At 43.5% G+C, this 24,335-nt stretch overlaps 1 pseudogene; it reads left to right on the top strand.

Annotated features, from left to right (window-relative positions):
* LOC132224576 (cytochrome b5 domain-containing protein 1-like) lies at positions 1-24,335 on the top strand (annotated as a pseudogene).

Consider the following 24,335-nt stretch of genomic DNA (forward strand, 5'->3'; position numbering starts at 1 on the left):
ATGGTGCTGTTGGCGTCTGGGGAGGAGTCAGCTGTGCCCTCTGGGTTGGCTGATATGGATGATTCAGGGGAGGAAGGTGAGGCGGAGGCGGAGGGTGGTGTGACATAAGGTCGGACTAGACTAGACGGTCTGGAATCCACACAGGTGAGTCTGCGTCCTGTGGAAATATACAAGCATATCCTCTCCCCCAGGTTAAAAGTACATCAGGTCCCTTCCAGGCTCCTGGGTGGGCCTTCAACATCATGAGATCTATCCCCTTAACACTGGGCGGGAGAATCAAACTGGGTGGCGCCCAATCTTTTGACTGGTCATGCCCCCAAGGGAGTGGCTTTGCTGGCTCCCTGGGTCCAGCTGACGTAAATTAAACTGAGTGTATTCTAATGGCCCTCAACAAATGTACTTATGTGGACCAGTCACACATGTGTAGAGAGCAGCTACTGTATAGAAAGCAGCTGCTGTGTTGAAAGCAGCAGTATTGGAGGTAAAATGACACTTCATGATCTATAATTACTGGGTAAATATAAAATCATGTACTGTAAAGTCATCAACTACTGCAAAAAAATAATCTGTACCATGGGAACTTAATCTGGATGCTGATTGGTCTTTTTATATTCAGCTGTGGTTGATGTGAATACTGCCCCCTGTGATAGTAACAGGCATGTAAAAAAACAACACAAATAATGGTAAATCACAGGAAACTTTAATGAACTGTATTGACTGAACTATACCATGTATCATTTTTTGTATTATTAAGGCTATTGTTATATATTATTTTCATTAGCAAGCCATCCCATGACAATGGATCGTGTAGAGAAGAACGTTAAGAAAAGAAAATATAGTGAGGAGTTTTTACAGTATGGTTTTACCTCAATAATTACAGCAAGAATTGAGAAACTGCAATATGTTATTTGTTGTGAAGCTCTATCAGCCGAATCTATGAAGCCGAACAAACTAAAATGCCATTTTGATAGCAAGCATCCAAGCTTTGCCGGCAAGGATACCAACTATTTTAGAAGCAAAGCTGATGAACTCAAGAAAGCTAGACTTGACACTGGTGGCAAGTACCACAAATGAAACATAGCAGCCATTGAAGCTTTATATTTGGTGGCACTCAGAGCTATGAAACCTCACACCATTTCTGAGGATTTACTGTTGCCAGTGGCCAAAGACATTGTTCGAGTTATGATAGGAGACGAATTTGTTACGAAATTGAGTACAATGTCCTTAACTAACGACACTGTCCACAGAAGAATAGATGACATGTCTGCTGATATTTTTGATCAGGTAATCCAGGAAATTAAATCTGCTCCACTTCCAATATTTAGTATCCAGCTTGATGAATCTACAGACATTGCAAACTGTTCACAGTTAATGGTTCATGTGAGGTATATTAATGATGACGACTTTAAAGATGAGTTTTTTTTTTTTTTTTTTTTTGCAAACCTCTTGAAATGACAACTACTGCATGTGATGTATTTGACACAGTTGGTTTATTTCTGAAAAAGCATAAGACCTCTTGGGAAAAGATTTTTGGTGTTTGCACAGATGGTCCTCCAGCTATGCTAGGATGTTGATCTGGATTTCAGCATTTGGTACTGAATGAGTCACCAAAAGTCATCGGAACTCACTGTATGATTCATCGGCAAATATTAGCAATGAAGATGCTGCCACAAGAGTTACAAGAAGTAATGAAAAGCATCATAAATTGTGTCAATTTTATAAAGGCGAGCACTTTAAACAGTTGACTGTTTTCACAACTGTGCAACGAGTTGGATGCGCCAAACAATGCTCTGCTATTTCACACTGAAGTGAGATGGTTGTCGAGAGGAAAAATTTTAAAATGTGTTTTTGAGCTTCGTGATGAACTCAAAATGTTTTTTAATCAGAAAGCAAGACCTCAGTTCGAAGCACTTTTCAGCGATAAAAGTGAACTACAGAAAATAGCTTACTTGGTTGACATCTTTGCCATCTTGAATGAGTTAAATTTATCACTGCAAGGACCAAACTCAACATGCCTCGACTTGTCTGAAAAGATCTGATCATTCCAAATGGAACTTCAGCTTTAGCAAAAAAAAAAATTGGATGAAAATAAAATTTACATGTTGCCTACCTTATCTGCTTTCTTTGAGGAACATGACATTGAACCAGACAAAAGGATTATGATGATAATTTCTGTGAAAGAACACTTGCACATGCTTGCAGACGAAATTTCATCATACATTCCAAATCTACCTGACACCCCATTTGCACTTGCCAGAAGCCCATTCACAGTCAAAGTTGAAGATGTTCCTGAGACAGCACAAGAGGAGTTCATTGAACTTATTAACAATGATGCAGTGAGAACTGATTTCTCTACAATGCCAGTTACAAAATTCTGGATCAAGTGTTTGCAGTCATATCCTATTCTGTCTGAGACTGTGTTGCACCTTCTTCTTCCATTTCCAACAACATATCTTTGTGAAACAGGGTTTTCCAGCTTGTTGGTTATCAAGTCTAAATACAGAAGTAGACTTGTTGTGGAAGATGATTTTCATTGTGCTCTTGCAAAGACTGCCCCGAGAATTTCTGATCTGGTGAGAAAGAAGCAATCTCAACCTTCACACTGACATTGGCTTCTTAAGCATACTGTCACAAAATGTAGCAATGTAGTTTACTGTTGTTATATTAAGACTGTTACCCATGCTACACCATGCTTCAAGACAAAATTTCATTTATTTGTAATTAGAAATAAATATTTCACAATATATAATTACATATTGTTTTTGTGATTAATCACTATGCTTTATGTTCAATTTGTAACAATGAAAATAGATCCTGCATATCATATATTTACATTATGATTCATAACAGTAGCAAAATTACAGTTATGAAGTAGCAATGAAAATAACTGTCAGCACAACATGAGGAACTGTATTAAAGGGTCACGGCATTAGGAAGGTTGAGAACCACTGTATTATAGGCCTGGTGCACAAAATTCATGCACTGGGGAGGTGTCCCTCAGCCCAGCCCACACCCTCTCCAATCTCAGACATCCCTCTCACAATCCGGGACTGCTGGCTTCTAACCGCTCGCCTGCCTGCTGGTCTGATTGATGCTTAACTGCTCCCCTGCCAGTCCAATAGCCCCCACTGCCCTCCCCTGCTTGCCTGGTCCCCCACAACTGCCCTCCCCTGCCACCCTGGTTGCCCCCAACTGCTCTCCCCAATTACCCCCAATTACTGCCCTCCTGTGGATGTGGCCATCTTATGACCACATGGGGGTGGCCATCTTGTGACCACATGGGGGGGGGGGCATCTGTGCGACGGTGTGATGGTCTATTTGTATACCTCTTTATTATGCAGGATGGTGTCTTACTGTTGTAAACTGGAGGACTCTTTTCTATACTCAAGTGATAATGGAGTAATGCTGTGTACCACCTTTATCATCAATACCAGAAATTAAAATGCAGACCAGGATTACTCTTCAAAATATACCTCCATTCGCATGAAGCCACACACCTGTGCAATGAGATTATCATTGATCAGGACTTTGGCAATTGGCTTTACAACCAATTTATGATCATCAAAAGAACAGTAGGGTCATTATTTTATAGTCACAGCCAATGCACTCAGGTTTGCTTGATCCATTTCTTAACTTTTTGTCTACTATTATCCCAAGTCAAAGCCAAAAATATTTTCTATTTCCTGAACATTTTCAAATAAATATACCTATATTACTCTCTCTATATATATATATATGATATTCTTTTATATAAAACTAGAGGCCCGGTGCACAAAAATTTGTGCACTCGGGGGGAAGGGAGAGTCCCTCAGCCTAGCCTGTGCCCTCTCACAGTCTGGGACCCCTCGGGAGATAACGCCCTGCTGGCTTAGGCCTGCTCCTGGGTGGCAGAGGGCAGGCCCAATCCCTGGGTGCAGCCCCTGGTCGGGCTCAGAGCAGGGCCGATTGGGGAGTTGGGGCGCCGCCCCCTGTCATGCACAGAGCAGGGCGGATTGGGAGGTTGCGATGTCACCCTCAGTCACGCTCAGGGTAGGGCCGATTGGGGGGTTGGGGCACCGCTCCCTGTCACACTTAAGGCAGGGTTGATGGGGAGGTTGCGGTGCCACCCCCTGTCATGCACAGAGCAGGGTCAATAAGGGGGTTGTGGCGCTGCCCCCTGTCATGCACAGAGCAAGGGGGATCAGGGGGTTGGGGCGCCGCCCTCTATCACCCACAGAGCAGGGCCGATCAGGGGGTTGGGGCGCTGCCACTCTCACTCAGGGCAGGGCCGATGGGGAGGTTATGGCTCTACCCTGTCACACACAGAGCAGGGCCCATGGGGGAGGGGGGGTTGGGGGACCGCACCCTGTCACACACAGAGCCGCAGGGCGATCAGGGGGTTGGGGAGCTCCCCTACATCAGGCACAGAGCAGAGCTGATCAGGAGGTTGGGGCTCCTTCCCCTGTCACGAACAGAGCAAGGCGGATAGGGAGGTTGTGGCCTCTCCCCCTGTCACACACAGAGCCGCAGGGCGATCAGGGGGTTTGGGCGCTGCCCCCTGTCATGCTGATCCCGGTGCCGGGAGGCATATTACCCTTTTACTATATAGGATAGAGGCCTGGTGCATGGGTGGGGCTGGCTGGTTTGCCCTGAAGGGTGTCCTGGATCAAGGTGGGGGTCCCCACTGGGGTGCTTGGCCAGCCTGGGTGAGAGGATGATGGCTGTTTGCAGCTGGTCACACACCCTTCAGGGTGGGGTTCCCCACTGGGGTGCCTGGCCAGTCTGGGTGAGGGGCTGAGGGCTGAAGCTCCCAACTGCTTCTTTTTTTCTTTTTCTTTTTTATTCTAGGCCAACTTTAGCTCTGGCTCCAGCTCTGAGGCCTCTGCTGCTGAAAGAAGTTATCTGGTTTGTTTGGGTTCTATAATCGAAATAATGTATAACTCCAGCTCTGAGATCCCGGCTCGCTGAAAGCAGGTTTCTGGGGTTTTGTTTAGCTGCTATATTTGTTACAATGTTTCAAACTGCAGGCTCAGAGGCCGGCAAGGCAGGCGGGGAACGTTGGTTTCCTCCCTCACTGAAGCAAGCAAGCCTCATGTTAGTTTCAAGCTGCCTGGCTGCCGGCTGCCATCTTGGCTGGCAGTTAATTTGCATATCTTGCTGATTAGCCAATGGGAAGGGTAGCGGTCGTACACTAATTACCATGTTTCTCTTTTATTAGATAGGATGTATGATATGTAGTCTCATTTTTCATATTTTCTTATTTTTAGAAGCTCCTTTTAAAAATATCTGGCCCTCAAAATATTTAGGGGAATCTTTGCACATTGTTGCCACTTAATGAGAGAAGGGAGGCAGAGAAACATAAAAGTAAGTAGTAGTGGACAAAATGAAATAATAAACTATTGGGTGTAAAACTAGAGTTCTTGAAAATGACATCCAATTCACTTACTAGTATTTTTACAGGTGACAAAATGGAGCCCAGGGAGGTTAAATGACTTGACTGAGATAAGACAGCTAATGAATAAAAGAGAAAGGACTAGAACCTATGTACCAGAACTAAACATATGCACTTCAATTTTGTTACACATAAACACAGTAAGAAAATATCCATTTGTTTATAAATGTGGGATTTACAGCTGAGGCTCTGTGATATACTGAAAAATACCTGAAGCTGGCTGTCAAAGGCCACTTGTTCCCATCTCTGTTTACCCACTTACTGAATGTGTGGCCCAAAACAAGGTACTTTCATTTCTATGCGCCTTAGTCTCCTAATCTGTTGCATGGAGGTGCCAAGCACACCACAAATGCTCAGAGTTCTCCCGATTCCTTAGTGGACAAAAACAAAGCACCCACCTAAAATCCTGCCATGGACTAGGGTGAGGCTTGCCTAAAAGAGGCTCTCCTTCTTAAGGAGATAGTCAGTCTTCTACAGGTGCAGGATTGGCATTTGTACAACCCTGAGTGAGTGCCCCCTTAAATTGTGTGTCCTAGGTACCTCACAATTTGCCTCATCCTAGTCCTTTTGCTGGTTGAGAGGAAGTCTAATAATAGCAATGGCTAAAATTTACTAAGCACTCACCATTTCTAGTCACTATGCTAAGAATGTTTCAAGTCTTATCTCTTTAATTCTTTCCTCCCACCTGTAAATTAGGTTAGTATTATTATGCCTTGTTTATAAATAAGGAAACAGAGGATTAGAAGATTAAGTAACTTGTGCAATATCACACAATCAGTTTTTGTCAAAGTTATGACAGTGGATTTTGCATATTAACAACTTACAGTCAGCATTATTCTGCTACAGAAATGAGCTTGAAAGAAGTGACTTTAATACTGCTGCAATTTAATGACCTGCCTCTCAATATAAATAACCCTTAAACAGATGCACTATTATGCTTTGTTATTCTGTAGCTCCTGTCTTTTCAGTATCCATGGGAAACTTCTTCAGAATTAAAATGAAGAGTGAAACCAAGGGAAAGGACCTGATTATTTCCTTAGTGTGTCATCTGTATCATGCAAATATAGTAACTAATGTAACAATCCTTTATATTAATGTTTGTAGATCTGAAATATGCCCCTTGTGCTAACACACCTAAACAAAGGGTCACATGAATTAGCTGTTTCCTGAGATGGTGAAAGTTTCAGGACAAAGCATTGATGTAGCAGTTTGGGAAGGTGAAATAAGGAGAATGCACATAACATTTGTGTGATTTCCACAATATGGGATAAATATTATATTTTATCTCCTTTATTCTTAATAATCAGCATTCTAGGTGGCTAGTATTATTGCCAATAAACAGATGACAAATATAAGGCTCATAGGTTAAGTAACTTGCCCCCAAAAGTCTCCAAGCTTATCAGTGACAGGGAAAGGAGTCAAAGCCTGTACTGTCCCTAAGACCCAAGATATTTTCTCAGTGACCTGAAGCTTCTTATGCTTTGAATCTAATTGTTTAGGGAGCTCGAATTTATCGAGAGATGGTGAGGACATTGAAGAATGCCCACTAGTGCATTTTCAAACATCTGTTGTGTTGCCTTATAAATTAGAAAATCGAAGTGGAGATATATAAATACTTACTGAGAGGCAGAAATCTCACAATTATAGAAATGAAAATGAATACAAATAGGTATAAACTTAGAATATTCTGGATATGTAATATCATTTCTTCAAAGGAAAATAAAATTGTATGTGTCACTATGTAATCTGTTGATATATCTAAGTTAGTATCTAATCAGCAAGGAAAAACATCTGGAAGGGCACATAGCCTACTAGTAATACTGGTTCCATGGAGTAAACAGCTGTTAGGTAAGAGAGACATAGGTTAAATTTGAACTTCTAATATGTATTATTATATTATTTCATTTTATTTAAATAACCACAGATTGATTTCATAATATGAAAAGATAATTTTTTGATACTTTCAACATACAGAAAACAATTTTAAACAAAATCATAAAACCAGTAATGTATTAATATTAAAAGGTGTTCACAGTATACTCTTCAATGGGAAAAGTTCCAAATACAACCTATATAGTAAAATCCTATTATTTCAAAATAAATCAATGTATATGTAAAGTTTGTTAAAATATATAACTCCAAATATTTACACACACATACACACAGAAAGTTCCTCTTAAGTTGGGACTGGGGCTACCTCTTCCTCCTCTCTCAAGTCTGAGGTAGTTGGTGAGTTCCTTAGCAATATTCTTGCTCTAGACTTCTCAAAAGTTGATAGAGCACAAACAGCTCCCTCATTCCCCAACATATTCAAACTGAAACCTTCATTAATACAAATATGGATTTTTCTAAATTTTATTAAAAAGAAAAAAATGACTTTTTAATAATGAAAACCAACAATATTTTAAAAATCAAATTAGGGAGCAAATATATCATACAATCCCAATCTATTTCAAAAGATAAATATGGATGGAAACACCTTGAAGAGATAAACTAAGTTTCATTTTTCTACTGTATCCAAAAATCTGTCATTCATTCATTCATTCATTCATTCATCCTTCTATTCATCATATAGTGTTTGAGTGTCCTGTGTGTCAGCTAATGCCAGCCTAAATCTCCGTCTCTTGACCTCCTCTTTCCTGAGCTCCAGATCTGTAATAGTCTACACTTGACTAGACCTGTTTAATGTTAGTGTTCACCTGTATACACATGACCAGAATCACACATAATAGCACACCAGCATAAATCAAAGAGTCCAGAAGCCCTGGAAGGCAACCACTGAAGGGAAGGAAACAGGAGTAGAGTAGAGACATCCTGATACTTTGAGCATTTCAGCTATCTTCTCATTCATGCACTCACTTTTTAAAATAATGATTTGTTTCTTCCAGTTTGAGCTCACTGCCAAGACAGTGTAAAAAGATTTAAAAGATGCAAAAACTCTTGGGAAGTCTCCTTCTTGGTTTCTCTCATAAGCATGAACAACAGAATTCAGGCACTTTCTATAATTGTGCTGTTAAGTTTCACAGTTTTCTGGACATGCCCAACTGCCAGGCAGTGGACTTCCACACAGGATTTCCCCAGAGATGAACCAGGTGAATAGAGTATTTTCTGACTGTTATATCTGGCTAGGGTCTCAGATTAGCCCTGCCTTCTCTTTACCTAGCTAATTCCTCCTTATCTCTCAGGTCCCAGGTTAAACAGCACTTCCTGTGGGAAGTCTCTCCAACACACCCAAGACCAGTCAGGTACAGTACTTGTACTATCTGCTCTGTCCCATTACACTCTGAATTTCCTTATCATGGAAGCTACAACACTTCGTCATTATTGCTGGCTTCACTAATTTCCCCCTTAGACTGCAAGTTCAAGGAGGGCAAGGACATGTGTTTTATTTTGTTACCATGGTAATGTGTTACAACTCTAAAGCTTCATGTTTATATTTTACTTAAGTTCAAAACTGGTGTGGATTCTTAGTAATAATTTTTACTATACCTAAGAGAGTCCTCACCCTTTTATAATTTTATTATAATTTAACCTGATTCATTTAATAACAAATGAATTTCTATATGCTATTAAAATCGCAAAGATGTATGTGTTTATGTTAATAAGAGCCTTGAAATTTTTGATTGACAGGCCTTTGTTCTTTAATTTTATGTTTTATCTCATAACACCTATCCAGGAAAGACAAAATAATATAAAAGATCAAAGGAACATAAATCTTTCATAATCTTGCCACAGCACTGATACATTTTTCTTAAATAACTAATTATGAGAGGAATGACCTTTATTTTCTATTGCTAACAAAGGTATTTCATGTTGCATTTAAAATAGATCTAGCTCATTTATGAGTTTGTCCTCTTCATGTCCCTGAAATCCATATGGGTAAATTTTGGGCTTTTGTGAATAGCCCTTGATAACTAGTTTGATGTGTGTGCACAGGAGTGCTTGTCAGAGTGTATTTGTGTGTACCGAGAACAATAATCTGTTTCTATATACCCCTTCATTAATATTAGTAGATATGCTTTGTGTTCTTTTACATTCAATAAACTTACACTTGTGGTAAGGGCCAAAATTAAGTATTTAGGTTGATGTATCCATACTCTCTTGAACATACTTAACTATTTCCTTAGGGTCCAGTTCAAGACATGGAATTGCTGCCTCAAATGGTATACACATACTTAATTTAATTCCCTACCTGCCAACCAGAAAAGTTGTACCAATTTAAAGTCCATAAACTGGAATTAAGTGAAAAAGAGCCTCAGGAAGTGAGGATTATGGCTGTATTGATGTCCTGCTAGAAATTGCAGGTCTTAGATTCTACTGAGAAGCAGCTTTACAGCCACAATAATAGTAAATACACTTCAGAGTAGTCTGTAATGGCGAGAGCACAGAAATAGGAGTCAGTAGCCTTAGATTACAGTTTCAGTTTGATGAAAAATATATAAAACTGTTTTTAAATCCGTGTATTATCATTATTATGTAACAAAGTGTACTCCCTGGCCAGCATCACAGTAAGCGGGAGTTAATCCAAGATCTCATTGAGCCAATGTGTTGATCAGACTATTCTGTTCAGTTATCACAAGAATTTTACCAAAGAAGGATTCTGCTCTCATTACCTGAACACTCATTGCCAAAAATTCCTTGAAAAAGAGAAATATGCTTGGACTTTGCAAAATGTTGCAGATGTCTGCTCTAAATGCTTAGCACTTCTCTTCAAACCTAAGAGTTGCTAACTCAGGTTTTGGTGTCCAAGAGATAGGAAGACTCAAACAAATGACTTGGGCAGAAATTGCTGATTTTGGTGCAGGATTGGCCAGGCTGGGTCCCCAAGAGAAACCTCTGAATAGTAAAATATTTATATAAGGGTTAGATGACTGAGGCAGACATTGTATCTTAGACCCTGGAAAGAGAGCCATTTATTTTCCTACTTGCACGTAAGTTCTTCTTTCTCTTTTTCAGCAGATAGAGTTTGGCACTGCAGAGTCCCTCTGAAGCAGCATGACTCAGCCAGATACTATAGAAAGAGGCCTGTAAGAGCAGGTTTGTTCTATTGGATTGTATGACTATTTGCAAAGGATAGACATGGGTATTACTTAATAGTGTTTGGGTGTGAGGACTAGACTTCCTTTCTACATTTACTTCAGATACTACTAGAGTAATTGGAATTTTTTGCAATTACATCAACATTTTTCATACTTTACCTATCATATATTACTTTTTGTAATTTGGAATTAAAAATAAAATTTTAAATGGTCAAGATATAGAATAAAAAGGAAAATTAGATTTAAAAGTAGTACCACAATGAACTGGGTTTTACACCAGTGCTCTCTCACCTTTTTGTTTTTAAGTAAAAATTCAATGTCAATCAAAAATGTCATTTTCTATATTTTTTCCATAGATATATTCTGTATTAAGCAATCTCCAGTTATGGAATTCTGAATGAATTAATTATGAACTGGTTATTCTTATTACTTAACAATATTACAGCAGAAATTTCTTTTAAAGAGAGTTAAACCCCTAATGTTTAAACTAATGTTCAAAGTTATTGACTTTCCTTAATATCAAAAGGGCAAGGGCATAAAAACATAAAGGTATATGGAAGGTCCAGTAAAATTATAAATCAGAGGATGTAAAAAGGTAAGGCACCTTGATCAATCCAGTTCCCTTATTTTTATGGTTGAGAAAACAGGAGCTAAGAAAGGTCCAGTGATGTGTTGATAGAGCTGATTTGTGGGTGAGAAAGGGCTAGGCATCAGAAATGGAAAACAGCACTCCTAACAGATTCTCAACTATAGGCATGTATTTTCCACTGTCCCCATGATAGACATTCAAGTTGCCTTCAATTTTCTACCACCACAAATATATCCTTATGCATATTTCCTTATTTAACTATGTAAAAAAAATGACTCTGAGATATACATCTAGGAACAGAATTACTTGGTCATTGAGCATGTGTACCCCTGCTATGAGTAAGCACTTCTATATTGATCTCCAGAATAAATGCATCAGTATGTACTTCTATCAACAGTGTATACAGGTCCAAATAACCCTCAGCAACACTTTCATTCTAATTTTTATCTGTCTATGAGGTAAATGATATATCATTGCTGTTTAACTGGAAACTACTAATTGATTTTAATGCTAAATACATCTTGTATGACTTGATTATATTTCGGGGGGGGATGTTTATTTTTTTATTATTTTTTTGGTGTGTCGGGGGGGAGTTGCCGCTATGCTGTATACTAGTTTTTGCATCCGTACCATGGTGGGGTTGTTTACTTCATATTTTATGGCAAGAAAAAAGAATTAGAAGTTACACTTTTAATGAAAAATTTACCAGCTCATCCAATACCAATTCGTGAATATTCCATGTTACCCACTATTAGAAATGCCAAGTTTAACATTTTCAAACCTTCTTAGAACTTAAGTTTTACTCTGTTTATTAAATTGTATCTTAGATTTTTCACCCTGTCTTATCTCGTTTTGTTGGGGGCCAGATGTAAGCTGGCAAGGTCCTTGCACCTGAAGCGGCTAGCAAGGCTGGGACCCTTACCCACACAGTTTTCCCAGACTTGTTTGGATGGCGATTATCAGTAGAATGGGAGTAACATTTGTAGAATGAGAACAGCCTTTCATAGCTTGCCCAGAAGTCTGTAACTATTTACTGAGATATGCTGTACTGAGAACTTGTCCTTCTGCTGTATCTCTCCCTTAGAGATTAAGAGGAACAAAGAATACATTCCTCTTGACAGACCTCCGATTCAGTGTGTTGTGTAAACCACACCCTATTCTTGGCAAAAGTATATATCATATTACATTACCAAGGAGAGAACAATGGAAAGTTTTTAAAATAATAAATAAACACCAAATCTTACTTATAAATCTTGTCAAGATATTCAAGGACTTGCCGAGGTCCACAGCGAACCCGCTGTTTGTTTGCTGTATAAGATGCCACATGCAGAGTAACTGCTTGAACAGCAAGCTCCTGTTCCATTTCAGCGTCTTCAGCCCTAACCATGGGGGACCATCCTCTTTAGTAGTAAAAGTAGATCCAGGTTTTATGGCTGGATAGGGTCCAGGGCACTCAAAGTGAAGCAGACGGTTGTGAAGAATTATTTATGGCAGATTTTGTGATGCCTGTGTCGTGCTCTGATTTAATGGGAGGAAAGTGAAATCTGAAGCAGAGTGAATTCAATTTCCAAATTTTACTACGTGTACACACAAATTTTTATACTGGGATACTATTGCTGCCCCCAGCTTCTTTTCATGGATTTCATTCTTTGCAAAAGTGAGTTAATGTCACTTTATAATTTTTTTAATCATATATATATATATATATCATATAATGATCATCTCCCAAAGGAGATAATCCCATGTGGTAAAACAGTGGGTGGATGCTTCTGATGAAAGGTGCAGCATTTCACTTCCCTCCTGATGTGCTGGCAGGAGAGAACCACAAGTCGTTTTTCAGTACAAAATGGGAACACCAAACAAATCAGTCAGTGAATAAAGTTCCTAGGAAAACTAGCAGTGGCTCCCCTACACAAGGCTGAACTGAAGGACAAGAGTCTGAGGAGTAGCTCTGAGAGTTCGGGTAATAATGGAGGTGTCAGTGATGACGCTGTAGGTATGTAACAATGAAGCCACCTTGTTGCCAAGTCAACAGACATTGAAGCCCTCTGCTCAGGCTGCCTTGAAGCCTCTGGCCCCAATCACCCATCACTGTGAACTGAGTGGAACAGGAGACAGCAACCTTGGTGGTTTGTGGCTGTGGGAAGGCTCTTCTTCCAGTACTTCGAGCTTACGAACTCCCTGCTGTTGGCAGAGTGAAGAGAGGGCCTTCTTTGAGTGAAAAATCTGATCATCACAATGGCTGGTTGGTCAGATATGATTCCTTATTACTGTTTCATGTTGCAGCTAATTCTCTGTCTTTTGCTCCTCGTCACATTCGTGATACGCATGGCCTTTCAAATTTGAAAATAACTTTGGACAACTTCAGTCCAGAAGATGTAGCCTCTCTAAGAAGAGCCTCAAGATCAGTTCACTGCTGCAGCTCTCAGAAAGAAAAGAAAGAAGATGAGGCTAAAAGAGAAGAAGACCATGTCGTCCATTACCATCGCCTTTTGTATTGAATCGCTGGCTCTGGATTTGCTCACAGAACCACGGTTCTCCATGGCATTTGGCATAAGAGCTGAAAACATAAAGATACAATAATTTCCTTGTCTCTGCCTCCACGCATTCTTGTTATTACTATCTACAAGTTCCACATTTCATACAGGTTTTGTAAGTAACTTACCTTCACTCTCAATACCTTTTATTATGTGACTAGAGGCCTGGTACACAAAAATTTGTGCACTCAGGGTGTCCCTCAGCCCGGCCTGTGCCCTCTCGTAGTCTGGGACCCCTCGGGGGATGACCACCTGCTGGCTTAAGCCCACTCCCCAGGGGATTGGGCCTAATCTGGCAGTCAGACATCCCTCTGGCAGCCCAGGAGCCCTCAGGGGATGTCCACTTGCCAGCAGGGAGCAGGCCTAAGCTGCAGTCGGACATCCTTAGCGCTGCTGAGGAGGCGGGAGAAGCTCCCGCCATCACTGCTTTGCTGGTAGCCATCAGCCTGGCTGGTGGCTGAGCAGAGCTAACCCTGTGGGAGCGCACTGACCACCAGGGGGCAGCTCCTGCATGGAGCGTCTTCCCCCTTGGTGGTCAGTGTGTGTCATAGTGACCAGTCATTCCCAGTCTTTCTGCTGTTAGGGTCAATTTGCATATTACCCTTTTATTCTATAGGATAGAGGCCTGGTGCATGGGTGGGGGCCAACTGGTTTGCCCTGAAGGGTGTCCCGGATCAGAGTGGGGGTCCCCACTGGAGTGCCTGACCAGCCTGGGTGAGGGGCTGAGGGCTGTTAGCAGGCTGGCCACAGCCTCTTCAGGGTGGGGGTCCCTGCTGGGGGGCCTGGCCAGCCTGGGTGAGGGGCTGATGGCTGTTTTCAGGCTGGCCAAGCCCCCCAGCAGGGACCCTCACCCCATGAGGGTCTGGCCAGCCTGGGTGAGGGGCTGAGGGCTGTTTGCAGGCTGGTCAAGCCCCTCAGCAGGGACCCTCACCCCATGAGGGTGTGGCCAGCCTGGGCGAGGGGCTGATGGCTGTTTGCAGGCTGGCCACGGCTCCCAGCCACCCAAGCTCCCAGTGGAGGCTGGCTGGAAGCAGGTATCTGGGATTTATTTATCTTCTATAATTGAAATTTGTTGACTTGAGTGGAGGCCACAGTGGGCCAGGGCAGGCAGGAAGCTTGGCTTCTCCACCACCAGGGCAACCAAGCCTCCTGCTTGCTCCAGCTCTGTGGCTGCTGGCCTCCATCTTGGTTGGGTTAATTTGCATATAGTTGTTCTGATTGGCTGGTGGGCAAGGCTTGGGGTGTAGCAGAGGTGCAGTCAATTTGCACGTTTCTCTTATTAGATTAGATAGATAGATATTCTAGTGGCCCTGTGCATGAAATTCATGCACATTAAAAGGGAATTAGAGGAAACATTGTAATACTAGAGGCCCAGTGCACAAAATTCATGCACTGGGGGAGATGTCCCTCAGCCCAACCTGCACCCTCTCCAATCTGGGACCCCTCGGGGGATGTCCAATTGCTGGTTTAGGCCTGATCCTCTGACTGCCTGTCAGACATCCCTCTCACAATCTGGTACTGCTGGCTCCCAACCACTCGCCTGCCTGCCTGCCTGATTGCCCCTAGCTGCTTCTGCTTGCCAGCCTGATCACCCCATAACCACTTGCCTGCCAGCCTGATCGAAGTCTAACTGCTCCCCTGCCTGCCTGATTGCCCCTGCCTTAACTGCCCTCCCCTGCTGGCCTGGTTCCTCCCAACTGCCCTCCCCTGCCAGCCTGGTTGCCCCTAACTGTCCTCCTCTGCCAGCCCGGGTCAACCCCAACTGCCCTCCCCTGCTGGCCTGGTCCCCCCCAACTGCCGTCCCTCCCCTGAAGGCCTGGTAGCACCCATATTCCATGCCCTGCTGGCCTGGTTCCCCCAACTGCCCTCCCCTGCCAGCCTGGTTGCCACTAACTGCCCTCCTCTGCCAGCCTGGGTCAACCCCAACTGCCCTCCCATGCTGGCTTTATCACCCCTAACTGCCCTCCCCTGCCAGCCTCTTCACCCCTAACTGCCCTCCCCTGCAGGCCTGCTCCCCCCAACTGCCCTCCTCTGCAGGCTTGTTCACCCCTAACTGCCATCCCCTGCAGGCCTGGTTGTCCCTAACTATCATCCCCTGCAGGCCTGATAGCCCACACCTGCCCTTCCCTGCTGGCCATATTGTGGCAGCCATCTTGTGACCACATGGGGGTGTACATCTGTTGACCACATGGGGGCATCCATCTTATATGAGGGTGGCCATCTTGTATGAGGGTGTGACAGTCAATTTGCATATTACCTCTTTGTTACATAGGATTGCTATTTGCCCTTTCTCTATAATAGAAATGTCTGAGATGAAAGAAAATTAGTAAAATGTATATGAAAATATTCCTCCTGTAAGAGTCTGGGGTGCGCCACAGGACCCAGAGTCAAGTCCCTGCCCACCCGCATGCACCTCGAAATCATGCGAGATCCAGACCTGGCCAGCTCCACCCCCATTGGACTAGATCCAAACTTGGCCAGCCCAACCCCCATCAAGCCCTGCTGGGTGGAGGGTGCAGCTTCAGGTCCCCTGTCAAGCACTGCCAGGAGGGGGGCGCAGCCTCAGGGCCCCAGTCAAACCCTGCTGGGGGGGACGAAGCCTCAGGTCCTCCATCAAGCCCCGCCAGGTGAGGGGTGCAGCCTCAGGTCCCCCAGCACATGCCAGGCAGGGGGTTCAGCCTCAGGTCACCTGGCACACTCTCAAATCCCTGGGTCTGGGGCGGAGGGTGTGGCCTGAGATACCCCAGCCCCGCACCAGGGCAGGCAGCTTGCCTTGAGGTACCCAGTCAAGCCCCGTTGGGCAGGGGGCACAGCCTGAGGTCCTCTGCTAAGCCCCACTAGGCAGGGAATGTGGGGCATGGCCTAAGGTCCCCTGCCCCAGTCTGGGCCGGGGTGCACCTTGAGGTAACCTGTCAAGCCCTGATGGGTGGGGGGCATGGCCTGAGGTCCCCTGTCAAGCCCCATGGAGGGGGCCGCAGCCTCAGGTCCCCTGTCCCAGGGCCATGCAGCCTCAGGTCCCTGCTGCTATCACTCATTATGGCTCATTATGGGAACTCTGCCTCCACTGTGGGCACAGCCATCTTGTGTTACGGGAACCCTGCCTCTGCTGTGGGCATCTTGTGATGGTGTGAGCGTTAATTTGCATATTACCTCTTCATTATACAGGATATACTAGAGGTCTAGTGCACAAATTCATGCACTAGTGTACCCCTCTGGGTGGCTTGCGGGGATCAGGCTGAAGCCCACAATCCAATGTTGCCTGAAGCTCCTAACTGCCATTCCCACTCATCCAGGCCCCACTGCGCCTGCCTTGGGCTCATGCCCAATCAGTCCCGATTGGGAGAGGCTCACGCTGCCACAGCAGCACTTGCCAGCCATGAGCCCTGCCTCTGGTGCCCTCCCGAGGGGAGTGACCTGTGGGATTAGGCTAAAACTGGTTCTCTAACATCCCCTGAGGGGTCCCAGACTGTGAGAGGGCACAGGCCAGGTTGAGGGACCCCACCAGTGTACGATCTGGACAGGGAGGGCTCCAGGGCATATCCGGTCCATCTAGTTCAGTCTTGATGGCCAGACCCCAGCAGCAAGATAACCTACCGGTCGGAGCTTCTGCCCCCTGGTGGTCAGTGCAGGTCATAGCGGCTGGTCAACCAGTCAACTGTCTGCCTCCTGGTGATCAGTGTACGTTATAGCAAACGGTTGAGTGGCCTTAGCATATCATTAGCATATTACGCTTTGATTGGTTGAACAACCAGTCACCAGATGACCCGACACTTAGCATATTAAGCTTTATATGTATGTGTATACACACACACACACACACACACACACACACACACACACACACACCAGGGGCCCAGTGCATGAATTCATGCACCTTGAAGGGAACTGTGGGCCGGGAGGCTGCGGTAGGCACAGGGGCGGGTCTCAGCCCATCCTATGCACCCCCACCCAGCCCTTCCCACCAGGCCCCGTCCGCCTGTCTGTCGGCAGACCCACTCCCACTGCCACCGTTCCCATGCAGTGATGGTGCCGGTCCCGCTTTCACCCACTGAAGGCACAGAGTGATTGGGGCCGGCGCCAGCACCGGGTGCAAGCAGGGCTGGGACCAGCAGCAGGTGCAAGTGGGGCCAGTGATGTCAGCGCATGCAAGCAGCAGCTGCTGCCCCAATCACCCCTCAGGAGCAGGGGGAGGTGGAGAAGCCCTCAGGGGCAATCAAGGCTGGCAGCCGCCACTCCCACCCACTGGCAGCACAGAGCAATTGGGGCCAGGGCCGAGCACTGGCAATGGGTGGGAGCGGCGGCTCTGACGCCAGCAGCGGGTGTGAGTGGGGCCAGCATCAGGAGCAGGTGCAAGTGCCAGGCAGGACCAGGGTGTGTGGGAGCAAAGAATTTTCAGTAACCACCAGAGGCTCGTGCTGATGACAGCGATCAGCACCCTTGATCTGGTGCCCCGGCTCACTTGCTCCACCATCCCACCATAGCCGATGTGCATGCTCCCTGGTGGTCAGTGCACATCATAGCAACTGGGTGTTCAGTTGTTCGGTTGTTCCGGTTGTTCCTCCATTTGGTATATTTGCTTATTAACCTTTTATTATATGGGATTGTATTTTAGAAATGAGGCCACGCCACCAGCCCGGTGGGGCTTGATGGAGGACCTCAAGGCATGCCCCCATCACCGTGGCCTGAGACGGGAGACCTCAGGCCGCACCTCCCGCCCCAGCACCAGGCCGGGGGACCTTAGGCCACATCCTCTGCCTGGAAGGGCTTGATGGGGGACCTCAGGCCACATCTCCCACCTGGTGGGGCTTGATGGGGGCCCTGAGGCTGCACCCCCACCCAGCGGGGCTTGACAGGGGGCCTGAGGCTGTTCCCCCCTCCCGGCACTGGGCCAGGGGATCTGAGGCTGCGCCCCCTGCCCGGCGGGGCTTGACGGACCTGGATCTTGCCCAATGGGGGTGGGGCCAGCTGGGTCTGGGTCTCACACAATTTCGAGGCACGTGCAGTTGGGTGGGGACTTGACTCTGGGTCTCGTGGCATGCCCCAGACTCTAACAGAAGGAAGATTTTCATATACATTTTACTAATTTTCTTTCATCTCTAACACTTCTATTATAAAGGGAAAATAGCAATATTAAAATATTTCCTCTAATTAATTCCCTTTTAATGTGCACAAATTTCATGCACCAGGCCACTAGTCATCCAATAATTGGTAATGGGTCTGCTATCTGAATCCTTAGTCTTCTATCTCCAGTCTTCTAAGAGCGGAATCATTATTGTCATTTATTTCCGGGACTCAATAGGAAAATATTTTTCTGGTGACCCACTAAAAGGTAATATAAGAGATAGGAAAATACATGAAGGTAAAAGAAATGCCATAATGGTTATTTTTTCCTTTTCCAATATTCATCAGGCAATATACCCTACAACTCAGAAATGACACTGAAGCTCACAGATTATTAAAAATGCTTTTCACTTATTGTTGTTACACTTTCAAATATTCTATAATTTACTATTTCTTATTAAAATCATGTCTTTAATGGGAGAGAGAAGGCAAGGAAACAGGAGTAATACTTGTTCAAGTCTACCATCTCCTACAATACTAAAGGTTTTGCAATTTTTACCTTGCATTAGCTCTATGTATAGTATATCTACTAAAATATCATTTTTACAACATAATCAAAAGAAATATACTTTGTTTTATTTACAAAAAGCATTTTATGAAACAGCTTGCACATAATTATCCCAATTTTGCTTTCAATCACATAATAAAAAAGGACATATTCATTCAGTTTTATGAGTCAATTTGATGATGATTAACAAATATACATTTCCTTTTCTTTTATTCATTCAACAAATGTTTACTGTGCACCGAGTAAGGAAAAGGCACTGCCAGATCAAATCATATCGCTATCACAGGCTTTGTCTTTGGTATTCCAGACACTGTTATCCAACTACAACATGACATATATTTACATGCATAAGTAGGCATGGACACTTTATTAAGCAAAATTAAATTATGCAGTCTTTGAGCTCTGAATAGAAGGTCATGTGGTAGTAGCATAAGGTTTAGAAATAAACAAGCATGGGTTAAAATTCTTGTTCTGCCACTTATTTCAGATATGCAAACTTGGAAAGTTTATTTAGCATCTCCAATATTTAATTTCCGAGTAACAAGGAGATTGTTACTCGGGTTTTAAAGGAAAGCCTATGGAATGTAGTTCACCCAACCATTCTGTGTAAAAATTCAATACATTGATTTTTCTCATTCCACCTCTTCCCTTTCTTACCAGAAATGACCCTGCCATGAACTCAATAGCAAAACTATATCATAGATAATATTCAGAAATGTACAAAAAATTAAACATATGTTTACATTATGAATGTAATTCAATGCCATTTCTGTGAAATGGAATCTTGACTGGTAGAGTTCAAACGTGCTTTCCTTAACCCACTTGGACCTTAGATTAACAAACTATGTATGCATGGTTTGGGAGGTTCTGGTATTCTTTGAGCCTCAGAATGTTAATATATAACAGAAACATAATGCAAAATAATGGATTGGTAGGAGAGCCACAAGAACAAGAGTCAGGAACTCTTTCTGGGACCCACTTTCTAAGTAAAACCTGCTGACAAGACAAAGCACTACCACACATTTAGAAATGTTGTGGCTATCTGGAATCTACTAAACAAAATAAACTAACAAGCAAAATAGAAACAGACTCATAGATAGAGAACAGACTGACAGTTGTCAGAGAGGAGGGAGGTTGTGGGGCTGGATGAAAAAAGTAAAGGGATTAAGCAAAAACAAAAAACTCATAGACACAGAAAACAGTATGTGATTACCAGAGGGAAAGGATGGGTAAGGAGAGGTAGAAGAGTTTTTTTGGGGAATAAATGGTGATGGAAGGAGATTTGACTTAGGGTGCTGAACACACAATACAATATATGGATGATGTATTATAGAATTGTACACCTAAAACCTATATAATTTTATTAACCAATGTCACCCTAAACAATTCAAGAAAAAAATAAGAAAAATGTGGTAATCAATGAGTTTCCCATTTCTTCCCTCTAAGTTCTCAGAAGGAAAGGAAGAAGCTCTCTTAATAATTTACAAGAATTATATGTAAGAAAATTAGGCCTCTAGGTAGTAGTCACCAATACATGTCTTCTATTAATGTTATCTTTTAAATGCCCACAGTGGTTGGCAAGGTGTATGGTAAAATTCAGAGACCACCCAAAAACACATGAAGCCAGCCCATTAGTGAACAACTAAGGGAACTCACTAAGATAACTTCTTTACATGGTGAGCTGATTTAATCATGTCCACAAGGCTCTGCAATATTGTTCTGAAAGAGATTGTTCTGAGACAGCAATGTTCTATAAATACACATATACAAATAAACATGTGTTATTTGTATCTCTGCTTCTTCTACAACAATTCTCTGCATGTCTTTTCTCATTTTCATGCTGTCCTTATTGGGGATTCTCATTTTATTAATATTTTTATTTTTCTATTATAGTTGGCATGCAATATTAGATTAGTTTCAGGTGTACAACATAGTGATTATAGATTTATATAATTTATGAAGTGATCCCCCTAATAATTCTAGTACCCACCTGGCACCTTACATGGTTATTACATTATTTATTGACTATATTCCCTATGCAGTACTTGACATACCCATGACTCTTTTGTAACTACCAATTTGTACTTCTTAATTCCTTCACTTTTTTCACCCATCCCCACAACCATCCTCTCTTCTGTCAATCATCAAAATGTTCTCTGTATTTATGAGGGTTTTCTTCTGTTCTGTTTGCTTATTTTGTGTTTTTAGACTCAACATACAAATGAAATATATGGTACTTGTCTTTCTCAATGTAACTTATTTCCCTTAGCAAGATACCCTCTAGGCCCATCCACGTTGTTGCAAATGACAAGATTTCATTCTTTTTTTATGGCTGAACAATATTCCACTGTATATATGTGCCACTTCTTTTTTATCCACTCATCTAAGTTACTTCACATTTTGGCTATTGTAAATGATGCTGCAATGTATATATGGATGCATAAGTTTTTCAAATTAGTGTTTTGGGTTTCTTCAGATAATACCTGGAAATGGAATTGCTAGGTCCTTCTTTGTCTCTTATTATAACCTTTGTTTTAAAATCTAGCCCAGACGTAGCGGGTCAGTGGTTGAACATCAACCTATGAACCAGGATGTCAGGGTTCCATTTCTGGTCAGAGCACATGTGGGGGTTGTGTGCTTATCCCCAGTAGGAGATGTGTAGGAGGCAGCAGATCAATGATTCTCTCTCATCGTTGATGTTTCTTCTCCCTTTCCCTTCCTCTCTTAAATCAATACACACACACACACACACACACACACACACACACACACACACACATATATATATATATATATATATATATATATATATATATATATATATATATATATGCATATGCATATCAGAGGCCCAGTGCACAAAATTCATGCATGGAGGGGCGTTCCCCTCAGCCTGGCCTGCACCCTCTCCAATTTGGGACCCCTTGGGGGATGTCTAACTGCTGGTTTAGGTCCGATTCCGGGGATCAGGACTAAACTGGCAGTCGGACATCGCTCTCACAATCCTGGACCATTGGTTCCTAAACACTCACCTGCCTGCCTGCCTTGTCGCCCCTAACTGCCCTGCCCTGCCATCCTAATCGCCCCTCATTGCCTCTGTGTGCCGACCTGATCACCCCTAACTGCCTCCCCCCGGTGGGCCTGGTCGCCCCTAACGGCCCCCCACTGCCAGCCAGATCGCCTCCAACTGCTCCCTCCCTGCTGGCATGGTCACCCCTAACTGCCCCTCCTGCTGGCCTGGTCACCCCTCATGGCCACCCCACTGGCCTGGTTGCCCCACACAGCTTGCTTGTTCAATCATTTGGTCGTCTCTCACTAACCCCCCTGCCAGCCTGGTTGTAGGCAGCCATCTTGTCAGGGCATGAGGGTTAATTTGCATATTACCTCTTTATTATATAGGATTTTGTTTAGTATAAGTATTGGTTTTTTAAATTTCCATGAAATATCTTTTTTCATCCCTTTACTGCCAGTTTGAGTGGGAATTCCCTTTTAATCTCTAAATTTGGGCCTTTATCAAAGGATTTCTCATTTTTAAGTGAATGTATATAATCATACCTGAGCTGGTTACCCTCACAATTCTGGCGATGCTGACTCTGATTCAAGAACTTTGCTAACAGAGAAGTGGATCTATTTAATGTTAATGGGTGTTATTGTGATTGTCTGGAACAGCTGTACATTCCATCTAGAGATGTAATCAAGACAACAAGGTGTTCAAATAGCCAATACTCAAAATCCTTTCACTGTAGTAAAATGATACGGTATATTTTTCTTATTCTAAAGTTTATTTTCTCTTCCCTCCCTCTGTGCTGTAACAAATTGAATGGTAACAAGTAGCTCATGTATAGTCTTTTTCATTGGATTTGGTAGTGAGGGTCTGTTGGTGATCATGGCATTCTGCAGCACCTCTTGGATGCTGATCAAATTCTCCCTTCTAAAATGAAAGCAGTCCATGATATAAAATAGAGAGAAAGGGAAGCATCTTATTCCTTTCTTTCTGTTTTAAAACCATGAGAAGAATATATTTTTTCATAATCATAGAACTCCCACTTGTTTTCCTACCTGGCGAGAAAGTCTGTCCTAAATGTCGCCTGTAGCCCAGACCACTCAAAATTAAAAGAGTGTGCTGGCTTTCGCCTCAGAACTCCTGAGGAAGCACCTAGCTAGCTAATTGAAAGCGGGAATCAGACTACATTTCCCATGAGCCCACGCGCCTCTTCGCCCACACAGGTTGATCTCTGTGGACGGTGGCTGGAACAGGACAATAGATTTCATGTCAGGAATAAATGCTCTCACTGTAGCTCTGGTACACAAGAGGAAGTGGTACTGAGTGCATGCTGAGAAGTGAGAAAGCCACTTAACGGAGCCGGCAACCAATAGAGCAAGAGCCTTGCAGCACTGGGCCAGACTTTGAGTATTGCCAGCGTTGGTATTTCACTCCAGTTGATGTAGCCCAACACCACCACTGGAAAGATCTCTGGGTGTCTTACCTGGAATACTAATGCGTTGGCACAAGAGTACAAAGGAGACCTACTGCTGAAACACATCGTGGAAGTTACGGGTCAATAAATCAGTCACTGGTTTAATCCAAACACCAGAGACATCCCCAAGCACTTAGATCCGCTAGCCGGTTCCCAAAGATACCTCACGCCACCCCGCCCCCCCTCCCCCACGGGCGGGGGCAGCTTTCTGCCCATCCCACTTCAGCTGCCCAGATCCAACTGAGCCTATAATTTAGGGAAGCCCTGGTAGCTGGGGTCGCGTTATGAAGCGGGGAGGCTGTCCGCCAAGACCAGACCATCCATATCATTAAAACGCTCACGTCGCAGTAGCACATACTGGAGGTGGGAGCCCTGGAATCAATGTGGGAAATCCTACATCACTATCTCCCCTATGATGCACATGCTGCCAGCTACACATGGAAATATGAAGGGAAGAACCTGAACATGGATATAACCTGGAAGAGAATGGGATCTAGGATGAATTAGACCATGGAGAGTACATTTCATACACCTGCAATACTTCACTACTTCAATGATGACCTCACAGAGCTATAGGAAGCAAGGTATATGCTTATGTAGACTCAAGATATATTTTGAATTTGGCTGTTTCT

This window comes from Myotis daubentonii, chromosome X, assembly GCF_963259705.1.
Source record: "Myotis daubentonii chromosome X, mMyoDau2.1, whole genome shotgun sequence".
Lineage (NCBI taxonomy): Eukaryota > Metazoa > Chordata > Mammalia > Chiroptera > Vespertilionidae > Myotis > Myotis daubentonii.